The sequence below is a fragment of the Littorina saxatilis genome, linkage group LG5 (assembly GCF_037325665.1).
Source record: "Littorina saxatilis isolate snail1 linkage group LG5, US_GU_Lsax_2.0, whole genome shotgun sequence".
Taxonomy (NCBI): Eukaryota; Metazoa; Mollusca; class Gastropoda; order Littorinimorpha; family Littorinidae; genus Littorina; species Littorina saxatilis.
In genome coordinates, this window is record NC_090249.1 from 14,795,122 (window position 1) to 14,819,230 (window position 24,109).

General features: G+C 43.4%; 1 protein-coding gene across 1 annotated transcript in view; it reads left to right on the forward strand.

Annotated features, from left to right (window-relative positions):
• Nucleotides 1-24,109, forward strand: part of LOC138966371 (leucine-rich repeat-containing protein 40-like) — a 97,141-nt gene that overhangs the window by 12,819 nt on the left and 60,213 nt on the right. The window lies entirely within an intron of this gene.

Genomic DNA, 24,109 nt, shown 5'->3' on the forward strand with positions numbered 1-24,109 from the left:
ATATTAATAGAGATATCAAAAATAGTCACGCAATAGTTTCGCATAAATTGAGTAAGGGAGACTAGTCGAGATTAAAAAGAAAACAAACGGGGCCGTTACCATCTCTTATCTCCCTTACACTGAATACTGTGCTAGAATACTGGGAATAGGAAATTTGAGCCACACATCAAATCTCTGTTGAAATAAAACATTTCAACAGAAAATTGAGATGTGTACATCTCCAGTATATGTATCCATTTTTGAAGGTAAACTGTTCTGGAAGACAAGAGCTGTATAAATGATGCACATCATCTCTGGTTTCTCATCATCGGGCTCGTCTTCAAGAGCTCACTGATTACCTTCCACTTCAGATTTAGAACCTTCTTCTTCTAGTAGCATGGAGCTTGCCATGTGAACTGAGGAAAGAAACAAACTTGTGTGAAACATCCATCCAGGCAGTCACAAGAAACCATTGCAAGTTCAACAGTAGTTTATTTAGGATGCAGAAAAACTCCGGACGAAAAGGATAACACCACAGTTTAAAACCTCAAGGCAAATTATGCGACACCAGCCTCGTCAGGTATGCCCTCAGCCACATGACAGCAATTGTAGACAACAGTACAGCTTAAGTTCTGTCAAAGCAGACATATGGAAAAAGTCATGATCCTCATCACTAAAACCATGCTCCTCTCTTGGAGTCAAAGGGAAAAGTGGCCAAAAATGGGGGGAAAAGTTCCAGAATTGCAGGATAAGCACTGTCTTATCCTGTAGCCAGACGAAACTAGTTCTTTGCACTCCAATACTTTCAGTGCCTCAAAATACTATAAATATTCATTAATAACATAGGAGAAAATTCCAAAATACTAAACTTTAAATGTTTAATACAAAAATTGCATTATTGATTAGAAATTTGGTATTCCTACAAAAGACAGACGTTTTCAGTGGCAGCGGAAGACAAGCACACTGGTCACACCAGAGTTATCCTCAAACACAGAGATATATACTAAGGAGTAGTGCAGGGGAGATAATCACAATTTTGATTTAACGGACTCTCTTTACAAATCTCTTGACTGCACCACTGGAATAAACAAAAATACATCAAGATTTAAACAGTATTATGTACACATGTAAATGTGAACCTCTTACATTTGCATAGGTCTCGAATGGCAATATCAGCTAAAGAGATTATAAAAAATGATAACCAAGCAACCAACCACATCAGAACACAAAGCAAATTCTTGCTCTTGATCTGCAAGAGTCTCCTTGTGGTACACCTTGCTGCTGATGTAAATCGGAAATATCCTCTCTTTTTGATGCCCTGCACTCATGTCATCTTTCGTGGCATGCTTAGTGTTTTGAACTGTTGCATAAATATCATCCAGCGCTGCTTGGACTGACATGTTTTAATATACAGGGCCCGTGGATGGAGTCGGTCACCTTTGCGATAAAGGACGCCGTCTCGCAGATACAGGCGGTCGTGTTGCTGAACCAGGCTTTGTAGCCGACGGTCTTGACCTGCAGCAGGTTTGGCGGGCCAGGATGTGAGGGCAGGCCCGATGGTGCTGTCTTCTCTCTGAAGACGTTGTAGCTCTGTACAGTCAAGGAAAGATCGTCTCGGGCTCTGGTTTGGCTTTCAGATGCTGGAAGGCAGGAGAGACGTCTGGGATGACGGAAGACTGGCGTTCGCAGCATACTTCTTGCGCCGCTGCCAATTCAGGGGGGAGGGAGGTGGACGTAGTGGGAGAAGGATAAGGCGGGGGCATCCTGGAGAGGGCGTCAGCGGGGTTATCTTCCCTGGCTGGTACTTCACGTTGAAGTTGAACTGGGCCAGTTGTGCTGCCCAGCGCTGTTCCAGGGCTCCGAGGGGGGGCTGTCTTGAAGTGTACAAGGGGATTGTTGTCTGTGAAGACGGTGAACGTTGCCCCCAGCAGAGAGTGCCTGAACTTCTCGATGATGGCCCAGGCCCATTTCATAGCCAGGAACTCGAGTTTCATGCTGCTGTAGGCAGCCTTTCATCCTGTCCGTGACGCCAAATGTAGTGGAGGAGTGGTAGGTTGTAAGAACGAAGCCCAAGTCCAAGCATATTGTTTCAACTTTTTATTCGTGGTACAAGAAAACAATGCAAGCAAACGTAAAGGCCGAAGGCAAAACCCGTACACAGAGAAGCAAATGTAGTGAGGTGTTAAGCTGCTATGAGGGCTTTGAGTAAACATTTTATGTTGGTGTAGACCTCACTACAATGAAACAGGGTCTGCAGTTCAACCACACACACTTCACTCAGACTGCAGAGCCTCACACCGCTGAAAATAAAGACGACTGAAACGGTTCTCTTGTTTTATTTCATTTCTTGTATGAATGGAACATTCAGGAAAAATTTGTGGCCCTGCAAAGCAGAACAACGCATTAGAACACGATGTTAACTTTTACAAGTGATCAATAAACAAACATAGAATCTTTAGGATTCTAATGAAAAAATTGTAGTTTCACAAAACTACCATTACCACTAATACTCTCACTTTCAGACCATTGTCATATCAACTGTGTACAAAATTATCTAGTGGATAATTACAGCAGATTATACAATAATCCAGTAGATTCATTATTCAAAATCTACTCTACTGACTGTCATTACCAGGCCTACTCACTCCACAACATAATGACAATCTTTACTCGCAATTCAAAATTAATCCATCCTTGATGAAGATGAAGTAATAAGAACACATCAAGCCCTCAAACTCCACTACCGATCACTCTCCAGTTATGTTAGCCACTACAGGTACATTTTCCAAACCAAATTTGTTTTGACAACTCCAAAAAGTACAATGCCAAAAACTGTATTTCATTTCACCTATTTTCACATCAAAAACTATCCATTTCCTAAATTGAATGGCTTTCAGACGAAATCAAAGTCCAAACAAACACTTTGTTTACACAACGCATGGGCGCGGCCATCTTGATGCAAGGGGCATAATCCACGAGAATTAATTTCCTTGCGCATGCGCAAACAGACCCATGTTATTCTTGGCGCAAATTCCAAAAATACTACGATCATTTACAACCAAAAGCTTGAAACATTACCAAAACAATGAATTTAGACTCAGAAACAATCTTAACACTCATTTATGCATTCAAAGAATAATAAACCTACAATAAATTGCCCAACTGAAATTTCACTATTCCATCATCTTGCCGCACGACCGGTTTTCAATAAAATTCATTTCTATGAAATTCAGTGTACAATCTCATCTAAAATGAATACCAAATGAAAGACAAAACATTTCTTGACAAAATTACAATAAAACACTTTCTAACCTTGATTAGGACACACCGATCTCTGTAGATTTCTCAACACATTACATTCAGCAACAACCTTTCAGTTTCATGGCGGGACAGGAAAGCAATCCCAGCAGTCTCGCGGCAGAAAACGATAACCTTTTTACATGCCTCAAAAATAATATCTTTCTTTCACCCCATCAAAATTACAACATTTAATCCAAAGTCTAATACAGCAAAAAGAAAAAGATAAATCAATTATAAAAACTCAATTGGGTTGAAGGTCATAATTACATTCAGGGGTGTGCAAATTTAAAAATAAACAACTCACCCACGGGTTAGTAGAATCTCATTTCCAGCTCACCCGGGAAAAAAATAGGTAACCCACTCCAACTTTTCTTATTTTGTCTTTGAAGTTTCACACACAGAAACATTGGATTATAAACAACGCCATGGTTGTTTTTCAGTGGCCCGAAACAAATTAGGGAGCGCTTTCTCATTGGTCAAAATGTAAAACTAAACTAAGGGATGTAACTCACATCGTTGAAGCAGACGACATTTTCGAACACGATCAATACTTCAGAAAAAGCGCCTTAGAAACATTACTTACTGTTTGGGCTTCGGTTTGGGCTTTGTTTTCATTATGAAAAACAAGGGGAAATGTATTTTGGCCATTCATTTTAGTAAGGAGTTGGCATTTGAAGCTTTTTGTTTGTGAAATTTTTAGCTAACCCACGGGAATGCTACTCAAAGACCTCAGCTAACCCGGCCAATTTTTAACTCCCCCCGGGTCACGGGTTAGTGGATTTGCACACCCCTGACATTCAAGGGACACATTACTCAGCTCAACAAATCTGTATCAATTTGTCTTGTTACTTCCCTTTGACTAGTAACCACACAATTTATTATTTATCAATAAAATAGTGGGGATTACATTGGTATTGCGCTTAATCATAAAAAATCTCCCTTGGTCATCAAGACTGTGCAAACATGATAGAGAAATCTCAGATTGTGATCGTGTGTTGCAAAAAAAGTGTGCATGCACAGTGACAGAATGAGAAAGCTAGTTGAGAAAAAACTTAAAAAATTGATACGAATCTTGTAATAATTATGTAGTTACACATATCAATTATGATCAAGCAGCCGCCGTACTCACCTATCAGGTCAATCCCGACCAGCTCCATCGGTTCCGTCACAACAATGGGCTTCAGTATTGGGGCTTGGGTTTTCAGCTTCTCAAAGCTTTGGCAAGCTTCACAGGTAGAGATCTGAGCAACAGAAATACACATTTGAAACAAATAAGAACAGAAACCATAAAACACAAAAGTGTTTTCAATTGCTTCTGGATGTTTATGAACCATCTTGTAGTCTTCGATGAGCTTCTTTCCTCAGAGTCCCTGGGCCTAGACAGAGAACAAAGTGCTATGGTCAGCGGGCTTTCCGCTGTGCTGTGCTGCCTTATGGGATGCTCTTCCTGAGGGTATCAAGGAAGCAGATTTTGTTCAAACGTTCTGCAGGAGTCTACAGACTCATTTTTTCTCATCTCCTCGTACATACCAATTTATGCAACATTCATGGTACATGGATGGCTGTTAGATTTGATAATTGTTGTGAGAGCGGAGTGGTGTGTCCGTGTTTGTCTCCGTGTCCACTATTTCCCCCATGACCAGCGTTGCTATCTTGTCCTCAAGATGTGGAGATATTAACTCGCTTAATAAATTGTACATTCATTCATTGTCTTTTTCTGAGATTTCGGTCAATGTAGCACTCCTATCGTTATACTGTACTCGGCGCTTCAAAACGTTTTATTTCTTTTTCTTTTGTAGCTGCTTGCCATTGGTAATGCCAGAATCTACAACTTGATGTAGGCAGATATTTACGAAAGAAGATAAGTTAAGAAAGTGCTTTCCAGCGCTGAGTACGGTAAAACGATTGGATGGCTAAAATTACCGAAACCGTCCATGGCAACTTCACCATCTTCCTCCGTCTGCCCCCTGACTGAGGTAATTCTTCAGGTTTCTTCTCAGAACTTCGAGAGTTGCTGATGGTCGCAGCAGTGGTGATATATAAAAAGAGGCAAAAGCTGCCTTTAAAGTGAGGACTTACCTCCTCCCCCCTCCATCTACCAGCACCAGCTCATCCTCTCCCACCATCTGGAAATCTACCCCCCCCCCCCCCTTCAGTTCCTCTAGATCCAGATCAGGAGCAAACTTGGCAGCCAAGATTGCAAATGGCTGTGTAGTCCTGCTCCTCTCTCTTGCTGACATCATGATCAAGGACTTTCAGCTACTGGTTTGAAAAAGGAAACCTGTGAAGCATTTTCTAAATTCATGCACAATAGAAAGACCGTAAACTTCTGTTGTGCGGCAGGAGGAATATCATCGGAATCAGCCAAGATCCGACGACAGTCCTTGCCAACAGCAATCATGTCATCGAGCAGCTGGTTCTGTGGGTCAGAGAAGTTTACATCAGTCAGTTCACCACACTTTATAATCTGCATCCCGACGAACTTGCACAAGAACATCTTGAGCAGCCTAGTCATCTTGGTTGAGCAGTTCTAGGATGAAGTTGAGGAAGTAGAAGGTGAGCTTAGTCATGGGGTCCTCCAGGAACTGCAAAATCCTCCTCACCTCACCCAGTACCTCTTGTACTTTTCTGGAAACACCAATTTCTCGTATTTTCGTTTAGGCATAACGAGAAAACTGCGTAACATGAAAGGAAAACAGAACAAATGTGAATTTGCTGCTTCTGAGAACAGATTTTTTTTAATGGTTCTATAAAAGTATGTGATTTTGTGCAATTATTTATGTCATCCAGGGTAGCTTGCGTTGAGCCTGCTCTTTCCCAAACTCTCTGTCAAAGTGCTGCATCGGTCTTGAATCGCATTAAAATGCTGAAGAGACAATAAACAATAACCAACTAACTCTGTCAAAGTGCTGCATCTGTCTTGAATCGCATTAAAATGCTGAAGAGACAATAAACAATATTGTCATAATTTTCACGAGTTTTCATTCACAAGCACCTGGGAAATAAATCTCATGTTCCCCAGGCAATAAATCCCAGGTTACCATAGTTGCAGGAAGCAGGTTATACATGGATAATCAAAAGCAAACCCAATAGAAACGCTCGGGGATTCTTCGGCTCTTTTCATCGGTGTTTCCCCAGACCTAAACAGACAACACGACACTGCTTTGCAAAGTTCCAAAAACGAACTGGCAAACTGGCAAAAGTAAACAAAAAACAAAACTACTTCATGAAAGGTCATACATTCATCAAAAACAAATGAAACCTAGCGATATGTTTTGTCTTCTTACAGAGTCATGGAGTGCGTGTATCTGTGTTTCGATACACAGACGTTCGGAGAAACACGAACGTCAAGTTCAAGTAAAACGACCCCTGACACACATTTTGACCCGGCCTTGGTCAATAAATATGAAACAAAAGACGATATGCTCCCCCTCGGACTGACAAAAAAGCTGGTCTGTCAACAACCCATCAAACATCTTATAATAACCAACCAACTAACTCTGTCAAAGTGCAAGACTGAGGCCAATGAAAATACCTGCGCCATTTGTACAATTCTGGACAGGTAGACAAGATAATCATCTGTCATTTGCATGTCTTTGTCTATCCACACCATTTTCTTGTGGATCTCGAGTGCGGCCTCCATGTACTGAGCAACAGTAACTTTGTCCAGTGGAGTCTTTTTCTCTGCTATAGCGATGCGGCCATCCACCATAGCCAGGTAGTTCACGGATCCAGCACGGGAGGAAGCATGAGTTCTGTTCGCTTGAGTTGAGAGAAATAAATTCAGAGATATCTCTGTGCTTACCTCCCATTTGGTGGTGGGAGTGGCCTACACTGAGGCCATTGTCATGACGATCTGCATGTGGTGGGCCATCTTTGTCGCCAGCTGTGGTTGCTGTTCACATCTGACTGCGGTGTACTAGCTTGTTCCAAGCCATGATCCACTGTGTTTACTAGTTGCCTTTCTTTTACCCTTGTGTTGTTGCACCGATATGCCTTGCGGGGAATCTGGATCAATAGCCAGTATGGTGGTTGTTTTCTGGTGTACTGAAACAACAAAACTGCACCAGACAAAAGTAAACATGTCGACCAAGCCAACAGATCAGTGCATTAAGGGAACCAACCAACATTACACCGATCCGTGTTTGGCCCTTCTCATTTGCATATTTCTAGATGCGGGCTACCTTGCGCGAAGGGGTTGCGGGGGTTGGTGCTGCTGAAGCCGAAGCAATCTATTAGCACGCACCGATACACTTGAGAAGCTCATCATGTAAACATGCTGAAAAAAGATAAACTGCACGTTGTGAGATATTGTCCTGAGAGTGAACAGACAAGAGGAGTTTTGCTATTTTCACACCGTATGTCTCATCACTCATAAATTCATGGTACCTTGTCCTCGTCTGTGCACCTGCATCTTTATCATTGACGTATGAGTGAAACTTATGAAGTCTTTTAAATGTTTCATCATCTCATCCACATTGCTATCTCTTGAGAAGATATCAGATAGCAGTTTAGCTGCTACGATACTCAATAACCCCTCCCCCTCGCCTCAGCTCCCACACCCACACGCACACACACAGACGCACACCCATCCACACCTTCACCGTGTAAGCAATGTAATCAAACACTGACTCTTCGGTGTCCAACTCTCCGTTTTTGATGAGTTCCGCCATTATTCGGCCGTTGGCCGCCATCCACATAGCTGGGCTCACTCTTTCGAGCTTTTGTTTTTGCCCTGCCATTTTCAGAGATATCCCTCCACCCAGGTCGATCTCTTCACTCTCCCTTGCCGCTGATGAAATAAAATCCACCACCCTAAGGGCTGACTCACCTGAGTCTTTTTTCCTGGCTGTCAGGTACACGCTTGGGTCCAGGTCGACCCTGTCCGACCGGGGCTGTTTGCCTTGACCCTGGACAGGCTGTAGCAGATCATCCAAAGTCATTCGGCTCTGCTTTTGTTTCTGAGCTGGAGCCCCTAGGGGGACACCGATTGTTGGTCCACACAAAGGCCCGCCACCATTGTCTTCTTGTATCTCTTTCACTGCTTCCTTCAAAAGCAGAAAGTCTGCCTTGCACAACCGCAGGTCTTTCAAGTCCTGGTTTTCAATCAAGCAAAGGCACTTATGGGCCTTTTGGCCAAGCAAGCCTTCTTTTTTCAATGCAGCTTGCACATCCTCTCCAATTTCGTGTTTCTCTATCCACTCGGATAGCGAAAACTCCATGCTGAATTGAAATTGCTGCTTTGCTGTAGCGCGGCTGGCGACTGAGTGACCTACAACTAACCCTCAGTTCCCTCCAGTTCCAGAGTTTCACCCTCCCTTCCTCAGTGACTACTTTCTCACGCCCACGCATACCCTCCATCCGCACTCTACCTGCCCTCCCCTCCCCGCCGCTACCCCTGCTAACCGTCAACTGTCAGATTTCCTAATTCTTCCGTTCCCATCCCTCTGCCCTAGATCTTACCCCCCCCCCCCCCCTCCTCTGACCGTGAGAACTCTTACAGCTAAACTGCAATTTTTACAAATTTTCACTTTAAATGTTTCATCATCTCATCCACATTGCTATCTCTTGAGAAGATACTTGCCGCTATGGCAGTAAGAGATGATTTCTCTGAAGATACATGAATATAGGCATCCTCTTCAATTCTTTTGATAGGATTGGTTGCATCGCTTAAGTAGGTTTTCCTCTCAGCGTCACAGCAGTCTCCCTCAACCAGTCAGTCTGAAACAGCAGCTGCATCAGGCTGGGCGTGATTGTTGTCAATTCGATGCTCACTGGCTGAAACAGAGAAACATACAACTTACTGAAAGCAATCGGGTAATTTTAGACACCAGGTTACTACACAGCACAACTCATGGTTACTGCTCATCATGTAAAATGCTCATGTTCTGAAAGTATGCAGGTTGCCAAACAGAATCGACTAAATAAAAATCCCCATTCACACATTCCTACTTAAATTAATGTGTTGGAATTCAAGGTCCACTGATAACACGGTTTTACTGAGATTGATATGTTGGTATTCCATGAAAAAGAGGACCTGGACTCACCCCCCTCATTACGCAGAAGAGCATGTAACGCTAGTGTACACATTGCTTTAAATCTTAGCCGAGCGTACAAACTACAAATGACTATATGACTGACCTCTACCACCTTTTCTAAAATATAGACTGCAATGGGCAGCTTTATGGCTGTGTTGCTGCTCAGTTTTTTTGCAGCCTTGCAACGTTTTCAGAACCAAAACAGCGTTCGAAGGATCCTTAACCCCCATGACTTTATGCACAAAGGCAATGGGAGACACTGCAGAAATAATGGAGCTAGGCGCATATCATGCTTGTACGCAATAAAGTGTATTACTACAATCTCAGCGGCGTGAAACTGACAAGTCATGCTGAACCCATATATGCCTGAATTTTGTTGTTGATTTTATCTATTTTGGGGTGTTCAATATTGTTAGTATTGAGGTTTGAAGGTTGGTTTGACATTTTTGTTATCGGTTTGTGTTTTAGACATATAAAATCTACCGTCCCACTATAGCGACGCTAGGCATGAGACTAGGGCACAGGTTTTCCATCCCACTATAGGGACGCTAGGCACGAGAGGGTTCAGGTTTTCATAATACATACAAAGACAGAACTTTGTTGAAATCATAATACAGCCAAATTTATTCTCGAATTTGGAAGCAAAATATGAAATGATATTATTAACAAGATTGTTGGTGATAAATTGTACATAATGGAACAAAAAAGAGCATTTTACTAATTGTGAACTCACAGCAAGCAGATAGACATTGGTCACTCATCATGTCTTCATAAGCATACTCTCATTGATCAACCATCTGTGTGAAAGGCTGCAAAACACTTGGCATGCAGGCCCACATTGCACTTGATGCACTTGTCACTGCTCTTCTTGCCGCAGGAGGCACACCTGAGTCGCTTCTGGACACGCTCAACAAGAACCGGCACGGTTGGCCTAGTGGTAAGGCGTCCGCCCCGTGATCGGGAGGTCGTGGGTTCGAACCCCGGCCGGGTCATACCTAAGACTTTAAAATTGGCAATCTAGTGGCTGCTCCGCCTGGCGTCTGGCATTATGGGGTTAGTGCCAGGACTGGTTGGTCCGGTGTCAGAATAATGTGACTGGGTGAGACATGAAGCCTGTGCTGCGACTTCTGTCTTGTGTGTGGCGCACGTTATATGTCAAAGCAGCACCGCCCTGATATGGCCCTTCGTGGTCGGCTGGGCGTAAAGCAAAAAAAAAAACCAAACCCAAACGCTCAACAAGGTGATCTTTGCCGTCGAAGCGAAGGGCCAGTGCAACTCGCTTGTGAAGTTGGGCCGGGCGACCAAGTGGACGTCCCACACGATGCTGCTTTACTGATCTGGACAGGTCCGTCGCGATATAACCTTGAACGGTTGAAAACGAAGTTAAACACCAATTAAAGAAAGAAATCTGGACAGGTAGACAGTGGCAATTGCTCGTCGCACAGCAAGAAGATCCAGGGGGTTTTCTTCTCTTGTGGGTGTGGCCCGGTACAAGTGCCAGGTTTGCTGAAAGGCGAAATCCAGGGAAAATGCACCACCACCATTTCTTTGATCGGATGGCGACGCGGTACTTGGCAATGTTTTGGTCCATTCGATCAGTCGTGTTGTAGTGGTCTATGAGAGCTGGCTGATCAATGTTGATGTGCTGCCTGGCTTGCCTGGAAAGCCTTCTTGCACTTAAAAATCCGCCTTTCCTGAAGACTATTAATTTTGACTTATCCAGATTTACTGTAAGACCCAGTCGTTGAATTGCTGTACATAAAACGTTTAACTGAAAAGTGGAGAAGAAAAAATGGATGTCTCATTGGTGTACAATGTTGTGTCCTCTTTGGAAGCAACTTCCTCTCCTATCTGCTGTTGTGCAAGCATCAACCGTTTAACATTCATATTCAGAATTGTAGACTTTGAAGGGAGCTTATTGACTGTTATAAGGACTGGGTGGCCGAGTGGTAACGACTTGCGAGAGGTTGCGAGTTTGACCCTGGGTCAGGGCGTTAGCAATTTTCTCCCCCCTTTCCTAACCTAGGTGGTGGGTTCAAGTGCTAGTCTTTCGGATGAGACGAAAAACCGAGGTCCCTTCGTGTACACTACATTGGGGTGTGCACGTTAAAGATCCCACGATTGACAAAAGGGTCTTTCCTGGCAAAATTGTATAGGCATAGATAAAAAATGTCCACCAAAATACCCGTGTGACTTGGAATAATAGGCCGTGAAAAGTAGGATATGCGCCGAAATGGCTGCGATCTGCTGGTCGATGTGAATGCGTGATGTATTGTGTAAAAAAAAATTCCATCTCACACGACATGAATAGATCCCTGCGCCTTGAGTCCGAGTCTGGAGATACGCGCGCGATATAAGACTTCATATAACATAGGTCACAAATGCACTTTATTATGGGCCCGATGCTTCTTGAGGGAACATTCAATTGTAGCAGTTGATAGACACAGTTTCTGGTTCGTCGCGATATAACCTTCGTGGTTGAAAACGACGTTAAACACCAAATAAAGAAAGAAAGACAGTTTCTGGTCTCGGTTGTGTACTGATTGGTATCTTTGTCGAAACAATGAACTTCGGATTCCATTTGCATGTTATCATTAAGAACCTGTTCTAAATATTCATTTGCTTCATTGTAGTCCTTCAGTTCATTGACCGATGTATCGAGCTTTTCTGATTTGTCTTTCAGATCCTTGTTTAATCCTTCTTTGTCATTTCTGAGTTTATCTATTTGTTTTTTGTTTTTTGTCAGCTTGTTTGGAAAGGCGATCTTTATGTTTTGAGTGCGTTTGTTTTCTTTTCCAATCGAATTTCCAAATTTTGGCAACGTGCCTTCAAAGTCTCCTTTTCATTTATCCAAGTCTTCTTTTCTTGTTTCAGTTTTTCGAACTTTTTTCAAACGACCAATTTCTTCTTTTTGGGAGTTCCCGCAGTGGGGCACTGCGGTTATGAAATTAAAGGCCCCTCCTGTTTTTGGAACCGCAGGAGCTTTCTAGTTTGCTGTTAGGTAGATTTTTGGTTCCTCTTTCCTGTCATGCTCTCTTTTTCTTCATGAATTCTTTTCTTTTTTCTGCCTTCTTGCTCATTCACCTGTATTTTTTCCAAAAATCTCTTCTCTTGCCGCTTGTCTCGCGATTCATGTATAGTTTAATCTGTTAGTGTTCTGATGTAAGTCCAGCAGTAGATAGGTTAAGCCTATTTTAACATACTGGAAACTGGTAATCTTCCAGTAGGTATTAATTTAGTTTTACTAAAGCCTGCTGGGACACAAGTAATGGGTTAGTGCATTTGTAAACAGGAATCGCTTGACAAGTGGCCCCCTTCATCCCCCCTTCCTCGTCCTGATATGGCTCTGCGTAGTCGGCTGGACGTTAAGCAACAAATAAACAAACAAATTCTTTTTGGGAGTCACAGCATGGGTGAAACTTTTCTGCCTCAGGGCGGAAATCTGCCAAATGAAATTGGTTAAATAAAGAATTCCTTATTTTTTATATTTTTTTATTTATTTTTTCGCCGGCGATCCGATCCGTATTTCTCCTAACACAGTGACCGGACATCGCTGAGTCTTTGTTTCACTGGGCGCGCGAATTATCGGACTACAGCTTGGCATTTGTTACATTGTTTAGTGTGCAAATTTGTGTGTTTGATATACCAGGATAGGCCTACTTTTACCCTTAAAAGCCTGATTTTTCGTTTTCTTCCGCGAAGCCCCCCCTGGGTCCCCCAGCAGGGCGTTGCCCCTGCACCCCACCAGGGCCTGGGCGGCCCCTGGACCCCGGCCTCATTTTCCTTATTTTCAATTCTGATCAGTTTCACCCATGTCACAGGTTTCCGTAACAGTAGCCAGTTTCTCTTTCATACATTTTAACTCTTCAGCTAAATTAGCAGACACTTCAGCATATGAACAGGTGGCAGAGCATTTTAACGGTGTTGGTTTTGGTTGAGGAAATAGAGATTTTTCTTTGGGTTTTGGCAATTCCAGTTTTTCTGCTACCCCCCCCCCTGCGGGTTAGGGGGAGTCCCATATTGGTTGGGACGAGAAAGAATTTACCCGATGCTACCCAGCATGTCGTAAGAGGCGACTAACGGTTCTGTTTCTCCTTTTACCCTTGTTAAGTGTTTCTTGTATAGAATATAGTCAATGTTTGTAAAGATTTTAGTCAAGCAGTATGTAAGAAATGTTAAGTCCTTTGTACTGGAAACTTGCATTCTCCCAGTAAGGTCATATATTGTACTACGTTGCAAGCCCCTGGAGCAATTTTTTGATTAGTGCTTTTGTGAACAAGAAACAATTGACAAGTGGCTCTATCCCATCTGTCCCCTTTCCCTTATCCCATCTCCCCCCTTTCCCCGTCGCGATATAACCTTGAATGGTTGAAAACGACGTTAAACACCAAATAAAGAAAGAAAGAAAGTTTTTCTGCTAAAAAATTTTCTAACTTGTCTTGTCCAACTTGTCTATGAGCATTTCTCCTGTAAGTTTTATACCTTGCGTAGGTTTTATTTACTTTAAATCTGAGGGTGTCATGGTTAAACTCGCATTCAGGATAGTCCGAACTATAACGTTCCTTGCATTGTGCTAATAGCCAAATAGTTGCCACGCCTACACCTCCTTCCTGAAACTTTGCTACTAGCTCGCCTTTGGTAGGGTCACTCATTGTGACTCTTCGTCCTGTTTAGTAGAAAGAAATATAAAACGCTACTAAGTCAACTGAATAAAAAACAGTTGCACAATTTAATAATTACTGTGATCTGTTACTACATGAGGCACACAAAGTTGAAAGGGAGAGCATTTTGTTCTGTGGACTTTCAAAAATATGCTCATTTATATTTAACCAAAGATTTGGAACAGCAGAATCTGTAATATTTTTCATACCAACCTTATAAGCAAAGGGCAAGTGCCACTATCATTTCAGTACATGTGCATTGTTTTCAAGTCAAAACATCACATAAAGAACAAGCAGTATTTGAACTCACCAGAAATGTTGACAGTTGGTCCTTGAGCGCTTGATTTTCCTTCTCAAGATCAGCAACGCAGTAGTTTATTCGCTAAACCGTGCGACACACTAAAAAACGGACGGACGGACTGCGTGATAGGGCTTGTTTCGGTCAAAAGCAACCTATGGCCATGCGTATCATGTCTATACTGAAAATGAATATATGGGAAGTGGTAGCATTGTTCGGAATATGTTATCACACAAAAGTCACCCAAAAATATCAAACCATGTTTAAGCTGTCTTTTGTTAAACATTGTAACCCTCTTGAAATGGTTACCTTGAACGTTATGCTACTGTGTCAAAAGTATTCGGTTTATCTCAAAAATAGATAAACGGGAGGTTGTAGTGGTTGTTCGGCTGTGTTTCCTCATAAAAGCCTAAAAATATTATAAATCGTTTGAGCCCTTCCGTGAGCGACACATTTTACGCATTTTGTGTCATTTTAAAAAAATGTTCAACTTCTGTGACCTTGACCTTTAACCTAAGCAAAAAATAAAAGGTTGTCAGGTTGTCCTGTATCGTCAGATATCTTGGTACCAAAAATCATTACAATCCGTCAAGTAGTTTATGCGCTAAACCGTGCGACACATTAAAAAACAGACGGACGGACTGCTTGACAGGGCTCGTTCCGGTCAAAAGCAACCTATTGCCATATGTATCATCAGGCAATATTAAGTCCAAATTCACTTACCGTAAGTCAAGCCTTCTATTTCTCCACTTCTCCGTTTGTTGAATAATAGAAGTCTTGCCATGGCGTAGTCCACCCAGTGTGCGAACGTTTCTTTTGTTGGAGGGTCTTCTCTTCTGAACATGTTCAATTCATTGGTGAGATGTCTTGTGACGCTTGCAATGTCACTGGGAGATGGAATTTTGCATATGTTTCATCGCTTTTTTGTGATGCAGTTCCTGGCGTGCTTGTCTTAAAGCGAAGGTGTTCCAGTTGGATTTTAACAGATCCCTTACGCACTTCAAGTCCTTGATGAGCTCTCTGTCTCTGGGCACTTGCTGCAGCGCAACACTGGATATGCGGTCAACCCGGTGCCTAATTTCTAGCCCCAGCTTGATGGCATTGGTCCCGTCGCGATATAACCTTGAACGGTTGAAAACTTCTTCTTCTTGCGTTCGCCGTCACACCATCAGGTTTGTCTGCGAAACGAATGACGTCGTGGCTTCCAGGTCTTGTCTGCTCCCATAGAGTTTGGTGCGGAGAGGGACTGATGCTGGCCACACTTTGTCCAATGCATCACCATAAAAGGTTGACGCTTCTTGGATGTTGAAGTGGTTGTTGTGCGACCAGTCGCATTCCTCCTCCGTCCCCTGGCGCAGCAAGACGGACGAGAGGGACCTCCAGTAGCTGAGGTTGGACTCCTTTGAGGCTTGGAGCCCGGCGCTGCCTCACCCTGGAGGGACCTCAGTGGGCGAGCGCCATGAGTGTCGCTTCTATCTGATGGTGTCATGGTTGGCGTTGATGCGTGGTACCATGGTTTGTTAGAGTGCGCCGTGCAGCCCAGTACCTCCGTCTTCAGCACTCGAGGTTTCTGTCGGGGTTACCTCACCCTTAGCTCATGGCCCGTACGTCCTACCCTGAGAGCACAGGGGGGAGGATTTGCCGGGATCCCACCCGGAGCGAGGGTTTTAATGCGCCCATAATCGCATTAGATGAGTCCCATCGAAGGGCGATGTAGCATTTCGAAGAGAGTAGCAGTGTCGCCTGCTACCCCACTCCACCCTGGTAGGAAACACCGCCAGTTTGGTCCGCGGCCGCAAGCGGCTGGTCTTCATATCTGAAGTCCGTTCCCCTATCCGCCACCCTGGGTTGCGGGTGGTTGCCCCACTGAAAATCCCACACTGGGTTAAAGAAGCTCAGGCTGTCCCAGGAACGGTTGAAAACGACGTTAAACACCAAATAAAGAAAGAAAGAAAGAAAGATGGCATTGCTTGTTGACTTTGATGACGTATAGTCGTTCGTTGCGGATTTTGAAAGCACTTTGGCAGCATCTTGCATTTCAGTGAAGTACTTCGGCTTTATTGCTTCAGTGAGCTTCAAATTTGGATGGCCAGTCAATTCCTGCATTTTTGACAAGAATCTTGCTGTAAACCGCATGTGGTCTCGTGCATACTTTTTTCTATTCAATTTGTTTTTGACATTTCTGGCCAGCCAGAAACGACCCACTTCCTGTATTAGACTGTCGTTTAGAATGATGTCTTTAAGATCATCATTCTGCAGCTCTTCCAACGCTTCTAGTCCGTCGCGATATAACCTTCGTGGTTGAAAACGACGTTAAACACCAAATAAAGAAAGAAAGAACGCTTCTAGTAGCTCGGGTGTCTTCGAGCTTCTTGTTAGCAGCTTGCTCGCCGCTACTATTGTGCTTCTGCTGGCAGATTTGACATGTTTGCACTTCTTCGAATGTCGGTGCACATCACTAACCCAATCAAAGCACCCTGGACTTGGCCCGTATGATTCTGCATCGAATGCACCATCTGGCCGCCTGGATATGAGCAGCTCCCCTATCTTTCCAGATATTACTTTTTTGTTGTGCATGTGATTGCCTTTTTTCCGTAGTTTTTCCACTTCATCTGGCCCGTATTTCTTACTGTGCCCTTCTTCGAAATGCTGTCCTAGGTGGTGCACTGGTCTTTCGCAAAAATAGCATACTTGTGTTGCGAGCACTTTTGTTTTTGTTTTTTCCCTTCTGCAGCTTCCTATGTCTTGAATTAACAGCTTTGTGTTGCATGACCTTGGATGACCTTGACCTTGGGTCAAGGTCACATGTATTTTGGTAGGAAAAATGTGTAAAGCATGTGAGTCGTATGGGCTTTGCCCTTCTTGTCCGTAGTTTTTCCACTTCATCTGGCCCGTATTTCTTACTGTGCCCTTCTTCGAAATGCTGTCCTAGGTGGTGCACTGGTCTTTCGCTAAAATAGCATACTTGTGTTGCGAGCACTTTTGTTTTTGTTTTTTCCCTTCTGCAGCTTGCGTATAAATATATCTGGGATGTCCGCCGCTCTTTGAATCTCGCTGGGCATTTTGTACCCCAAAAACTGCCATGTAACTGAAAAGTAAACAAACAAAAAAAACTACCATTTTATAATTCTGAAACATTCATATTATAATTATAATAAATAAATTTAAAATAAAGCCACAAACTTAAAATCAATCCAAAGAAGATTGCATCTTTGGACCGGTCATTCTCCTTCCTTAGCAGCTGAGCAAAATTCTGCACACAGATAACAAAATACTAATTTAAATAGTCAAGCATTCAGAATGGCACACACACATTTGCTTGACAATCTTAACTATTATTATTATTATAGTGAGTATTTCTACGCACATACCCTCCCAGAGGGAGGCTCATGGCGTTTACAATATTACAACTATATGTTTATCTAACATGCACATTTTTACCTAGACAGTGGATGCAAATTCAAGCCCTTGGAGCGACTTTAGACGTGAGCGAATCAGGTCTGGACGCTGCCCCGCGCGCTTTGTTCCGACTGGCTACATTATACTGACAATTGATATTACTGATTTACTCATTAAACTTTTCACGCCAAAAGATCAGTCTCTTTTGCTGCAACCAAAAGACGACAGCTGTCAATAATATTTACATCACTTAATCAAATATCTACCGGCACGGTTGGCCTAGTGGTAAGGCGTCCGCCCCGTGATCGGGAGGTCGTGGGTTCGAACCCCGGCCGGGTCATCCCTAAGACTTTAAAATTGGCAATCTAGTGGCTGCTCCGCCTGGCGTCTGGCATTATGGGGTTAGTGCTAGGACTGGTTGGTCCGGTGTCAGAATAATGTGACTGGGTGAGACATGAAGCCTGTGCTGCGACTTCTGTCTTGTGTGTGGCGCACGTTAAATGTCAAAGCAGCACCGCCCTGATATGGCCCTTCGTGGTCGGTTGGGCGTTAAGCGGCAAACAAACAAACAATCAAATATCTATCAGTTATTTTAACTTACCTGAGTTTGAGTTTTAGAGCTGGACTGTCGAAAGGTGCAATGTCAAAGAAGCCTCGTGCGCGAATAAAGACTTCCGCGATACTTGCTGCGTTTTCAGTTACGGTAGTTAACTCCCTTGCGTCGTCTTTTCACTGGGAAACCATTACAAAACATTGCATATTAAAATGTTTTGCCCCAGCAGAAGAAATGTAACGGTATATCCCTTTTAAAAAGTATACGTATATGTTCATGCTAAACATGTCTCACTCTTGTTTTTGTTTTTCTTGATTTGCCTGTAAACAAAACGAACTGGGCGGCACAATTATTTCGGCAACTTTCCGCCCTAGCGCACGCGCGGAGTTGGCGATCCTGTCTAATATAATGATCTGACGAAGAGTAACTTTGTTTTGCTTTTATTTTGTAGGACGGATTGTCGTCAAGGGGGCGTGTCAGTTGCTCTGCAGACGCTCTGCAGTTTTTGATTGGCTGCGAGTGTCGGAGGCTGTCAGCTGGACCAGAGTCCACTTTCAAAGTGCATTGTAGAGACGAGATGTGCAAGCCGGTAGGCGGATGCTCCGCAGACAGCCCGGCCAAAGAGAGAGATGTGGAAAAAAATACTTCCTTTTCTTTAAATCAGTTGTTTCATGTGCACAACTATCACTTTATCTGCAGTGAAAAATCTCTCTATTCTGTTACATTTCACAAGATTGCTTGAGAAATATGCTACATTGTGTGATATTCCTATATGTGAAGACCTAAGTTCTCTCTGCTTTTGCGGAATCTGCAGAATGACCTTTGATTTAAGACTTTGAAAACTGTATGTTAGTCATTCCACTAAACAAATAGACAGTACATTTGCAACCCACTCTGAATGAGAATAAAACAACTGCAAATAAAAACACCTGTTTATTTAGGTATAACCAGAACAAGTAAAATACAACTACAATTTCAAAAGAAAAGAACTTTGCAATCAATGGGTGAAATTGTCGTCTGTTTTTCCTCCTCCAGCCTCCTGGCCACGTTCTGTGAGTGTTGCCACCGCTTTCTGGCCAGTTTCGGAAGGCGCATCCACTCCTCTTTGGTCATTCCTTTTGGCCTATATTCATAAGGGGGCAGCTTCCCCTCCCTGCCTCTGTAGTGTTGCTGGCCCAGCGCAAGACGAGGGCCCGTTCCACCCCGATGCTCCATATGACCGGGGGCCCCCGTTCGTCTGCCCCTAGAGCTGACGAATGTGTTTCTTTGCCGGGGGGAATGTCCCCCCGACTCTATTCGAGGTTTCTTAGAAGGGCTCCCCTCCGGATGATGCCGACAAAGCAGTGGTGGTGGGGACTTCGGCCGACCCCTGAGGCGGAGGGTCCTGAACTCCCGCTGGACGCCCACCCCTCCAGTGTACAGGATCTGCAGAAGTACAGCCCAGTGAGCCAGGGCCACCAGTGTATTTGGTGGAGATAAACAAAGTTCACTGGGAAGGGCCTCGCCCAAATGGCGGCCTAACATGCCGCAAAATTCAATATCCTGCTGTTCAACAGTTTCTGGCAGAAGCATCTGTCCCACTCCCGTGTGATCCCAGAGGCCGAGGGCCTCCAAGGATGAGCGTTTCGCCACGGTCGTGGCCAGCATGGTGAGAGCGACCACCCAGTCCAACCAATACTTGGGGAAGTGCTCCTGCAAGGTGTGTAATCTCAGGTCTCCCGTAGTTTTGCGGCAGGCTGGTAAAGGGCAAGCCCGAGATCAGCCCCGGCCCTTGAGTGGCTTCCTGGTGCCCTAATAGGGAGTCCGATGCCGGACATCCGTGTCCCGCCCCTCTGAGATCAAGGGAAAACTCCTGATCTCCCCTTTGATGATCCCAGACAGGACGTCCGTGCCCTGTCGAGCGGAGGCTTGGGGACAATTCCGGTTTCCTCCCTTGTTCCAGTTGACGAAGGCCAGGGGAAAACTCCCGTTCTCCCCTTCTTTCATTCCGACGAGAGCTAGGGGAAAACTCCTGTTCTCCCATTCTTCCATTCCGCCGAGGGCTAGGAGAAAACTCCCGTTCTCCCCTTCTTCCTTCCCGACGAGAGCTAGGGGAAAACTCCTGTTCTCCCCTTCTTCCATTCCGCCGAGGGCTAGGAGAAAACTCCCGTTCTCACCTTCTTCCTTCCCGATGAGGGCTAGGGAAAAACTCCCGTTCTCCCGTATGGTGACCCCGCTCGGGATAACGGTGTCCTGACCAATAAAGATGAGGGGAAAACTCGCGTTCCCCCCTACCGTGGTGCCAATCCTGATATCGGTGTTCCGACCGATGAGGGCCAGGGGACACCATTGTACTGAAATAAATCAAGAAAATAAATAAATTAAAAACATCCTATAGCAGATGTTACGGCGATACAAACAAAAACCACGTATCAACTGCCATAACAAGCAAATTTCATGTTAGGAAACATGAACCAGAAGAAAGGTACAGTTGAACTCAAAACAAACAAGTAACAACTGCCCAAACAAGCAAAATCCACACTAGAAAGTATGAACCAGACGAAAGGAACAGTTGAACACACAACAAGTAGTAACAACTGCCCTAACAAGCAAAATCCACACTAGAAAGTATGAACCAGACGAAAGGAACAGTTGAACACAAAACAAACAAGTAACAACTGCCCTAACAAGCAAAATCCACACTAGAAAATATGAACCAGACGAAAGGAACCGTTGAACACAAAACAAACAACAACTGCCCTAACAAGCAAAATCCACACTTGAAGCATGAACCAGACGAAAGGAACAGTTGAACACAAAACAAACAAGTAACAACTGCCCTAACAAGCAAAATCCACACTAGAAAATATGAACCAGACGAAAGGAACAGTTGAATACAAAACAAACAAGAGTATTCTTGTTTCCCCCACAGGAGAAATAACCATAACAAACACTGAGAATCTCCCAAGAATGCACCAGCGAAAGTTCAGTTCACTCCTCAATGAAGAACTAAACACACACAGAGTTACGCCGGTCTGAATCACTCACCTCACTGATGGTAAATCAGCTATTAAACCACAGGTCAAAGATGATACTCACAATCCAGCATAGGCTATCTGTATTTTAAAAGATGTCACACCAACACAAAGAACTGTTTCAAATAGAACACCGGTCTCAAGGCTAAAGTGTACTGACACGTCTTCACACTTCGAAATCACCGGTCAGACTGCCCGAACTCGCACTGTCGGGGGTGGATGCGCACACACCCGTTAAAGGATTAACCAATTAAAAACGCAGCATCTACGCACAAAGACATACACGCATCACGGAACAACGACCTACACGACACCGCGGAACAAACACATACACGCATGGTCAAGGGGAATAATTGGGGTAGGTAACGAGAGAAATGAACAACAGTACGTCAAATCGCCACACGGCTACAATCATTTTAATTCTTTAACTGAATTAATTTTATTTGAATATGCTTACTTTCTATTTGCAAAAGTGACTTACGCGGGTGGAATCTCACTAAAAAAATGGACAGTTTTATGGAGAATATTGGTCATACTTATAGGCAGAATGTCGATATTTGTTCCTCGATTTTTTCTCTCTCAAATTTGTATTTTCTCGAAAAAGAAATTTTTTCTCTCAGAAATGTGTAGTAGCTTTTCTCTGAGATCTATGGATCCGATAATTCCCATGCCTGTAAAAAGGAGCAAGTATTTATTGGGGGAGGGGTGGTGGTGTTGTCTTAAGGAGGTTCCACTGTATGAAAATTTACATGATGTTGGCAGCCACAATTTTCTTTGTATGAGATTGTATAAAGAACAGTACAAATACTGACTGCAAGTTTTCCCAATTACCTTTCATCTGTGGTTGAGGTACTTCTCGTTGATGTCCATCAATAGCAGCTGCCAGCATCATCTTCTCATCCAGTTTAGGAATGGACAGGATTGTGTTCCTGTCAATTTCCAGCACTGAATCGCCTAGGGTCGCTTGATGCAACTGGATCGGAATAGGGTCCTCCCCCTGTAAACATTCAGCAAGAATAGAACATTCTCAGGATGGCACAGACCTACTCTTGAAAGACAAAACCTTGTGCACTGCAATTTTTTATTTTTTTAATTAAAATGTTGCCGTGCAGATTTTCTTCATGTGACTCAAATCATATTTATTTACCAGCACCACTTGCCTTTTTTCTTGAAACAGGTCAACCACAATTCAGGTATTATCTTACGCTGTAACTGGCTTTCTTCCGGGTCTCAGATATCAATTCTAGCAACAAGTCTGAAACAACTGCAGCCAAGGACACAGCACTGTGTGTAACCATATTATAAATACCAAAGTGAGATACGCAAACCACAAGTTCACAGCTAATACCTCCAATCCTCTTAAGGAAATTATCACACAGATACTTTTTACATTTAGTCAGGTTATGACTAAATGATTTAACATGGACAGGGAATCGAGATGAGGGTCGTGGTGTGTGTGTGCATGTGTAGAGCGTTTCCGAGGAAACTACCACACCGATTATTATGAAACTTCACATGAGATATCCTGAGTATAATATCCCCAGACCATTTTTTTCTTTTTTATGATAATTGTAGTTGATGACGTCATATCCGGTTTTTTGTGACAGTTGAGGCAGCACTGTCACGCCCTCATTTTTTAACCAAATTGATTGACATTTTAGTTAAGCTATCTTCAACAAAGGCCGGACTTTGGTATTGCATTTCAGCTTGGAGGCTTAAAAAATAAGAAATGAGTTTGGTCATTACAAATCTAACGAGAGGCGAAGCCTTCACGGCTCACGTAAGAAATCGACAAACAGTAACACAAACTCAATCACTCCGTCACACATACACGCACACAGTAAGCATACCGTCGCGATATAACCTTGAACGGTTGAAAACGACGTTAAACACCAAATAAAGAAAGAAAGAAACAGTAAGCATAAGTGATACGGTGCAAGAGTGCGAGACACTAGATCTAGATCTGTCTGTCTGTAGCCTACTTTTTGAGTCACTTGAGAAAAAGTGACTATGTAATCGGTCAGTGTTAGTCTGTCCGGCCGGCCGTCCGTAGACACCACCTTAACGTTGGACTTTTCTCGGAAACTATCAAAGCGATCCGGCTCATATTTTGTTTAGTCGTGACCTCCAATGACCTCTACACTTTAACGATGGTTTCGTTGACCTTTGACCTTTTTCAAGGTCACAGGTCAGCGTCAAAGGAAAAATTAGACATTTTATATCTTTGACAAAGTTCATCGGATGTGATTGAAACTTTGTAGGATTATTCTTTACATCAAAGTATTTACATCTGTAGCCTTTTACGAACGTTATCAGAAAAACAAGGGAGATAACTAGCCTTTTCTGTTCGGCAACACACAACTTAACGTTGGGCTTTTCTCGGAAACTATAAAAGTGACCGGGCTCAAATTTTATGTGAACGTGACTCCTAGTGACCTCTACACTTTGACGTCTGCTTTGGTGACCTTTGACCTTTTTCAAGGTCACAGGTATGTCTTGAAGGAAAAAAATTGAAATATCATATCTCTGAAACTATTCATCGGATTTGATTCAAACTTTATAGGATTATTCTTTACATCAAATTATTTACATCTGTATTGTGTTGTGAATAGCAATTTCTTCCTGTCCATCTGATGCCTCATATAATATTCAGAACTGCGAAAGTGACTCGATCGAGCGTTTGCTCTTCTTGTTAGTACTTACGGGGACACGACTGCCAGATGGCCAGATCGACACTGCGCTTTCGACAGCGCTTCCTCGCGCAGACACTGGAAACACGCTGTGCAGATTAACCTGTAGGAAATCTCCTTTGGTATCTTCTTTATCTATTTTTCTGGAGCTTCAAAACCGAACAATGTGAAATCATG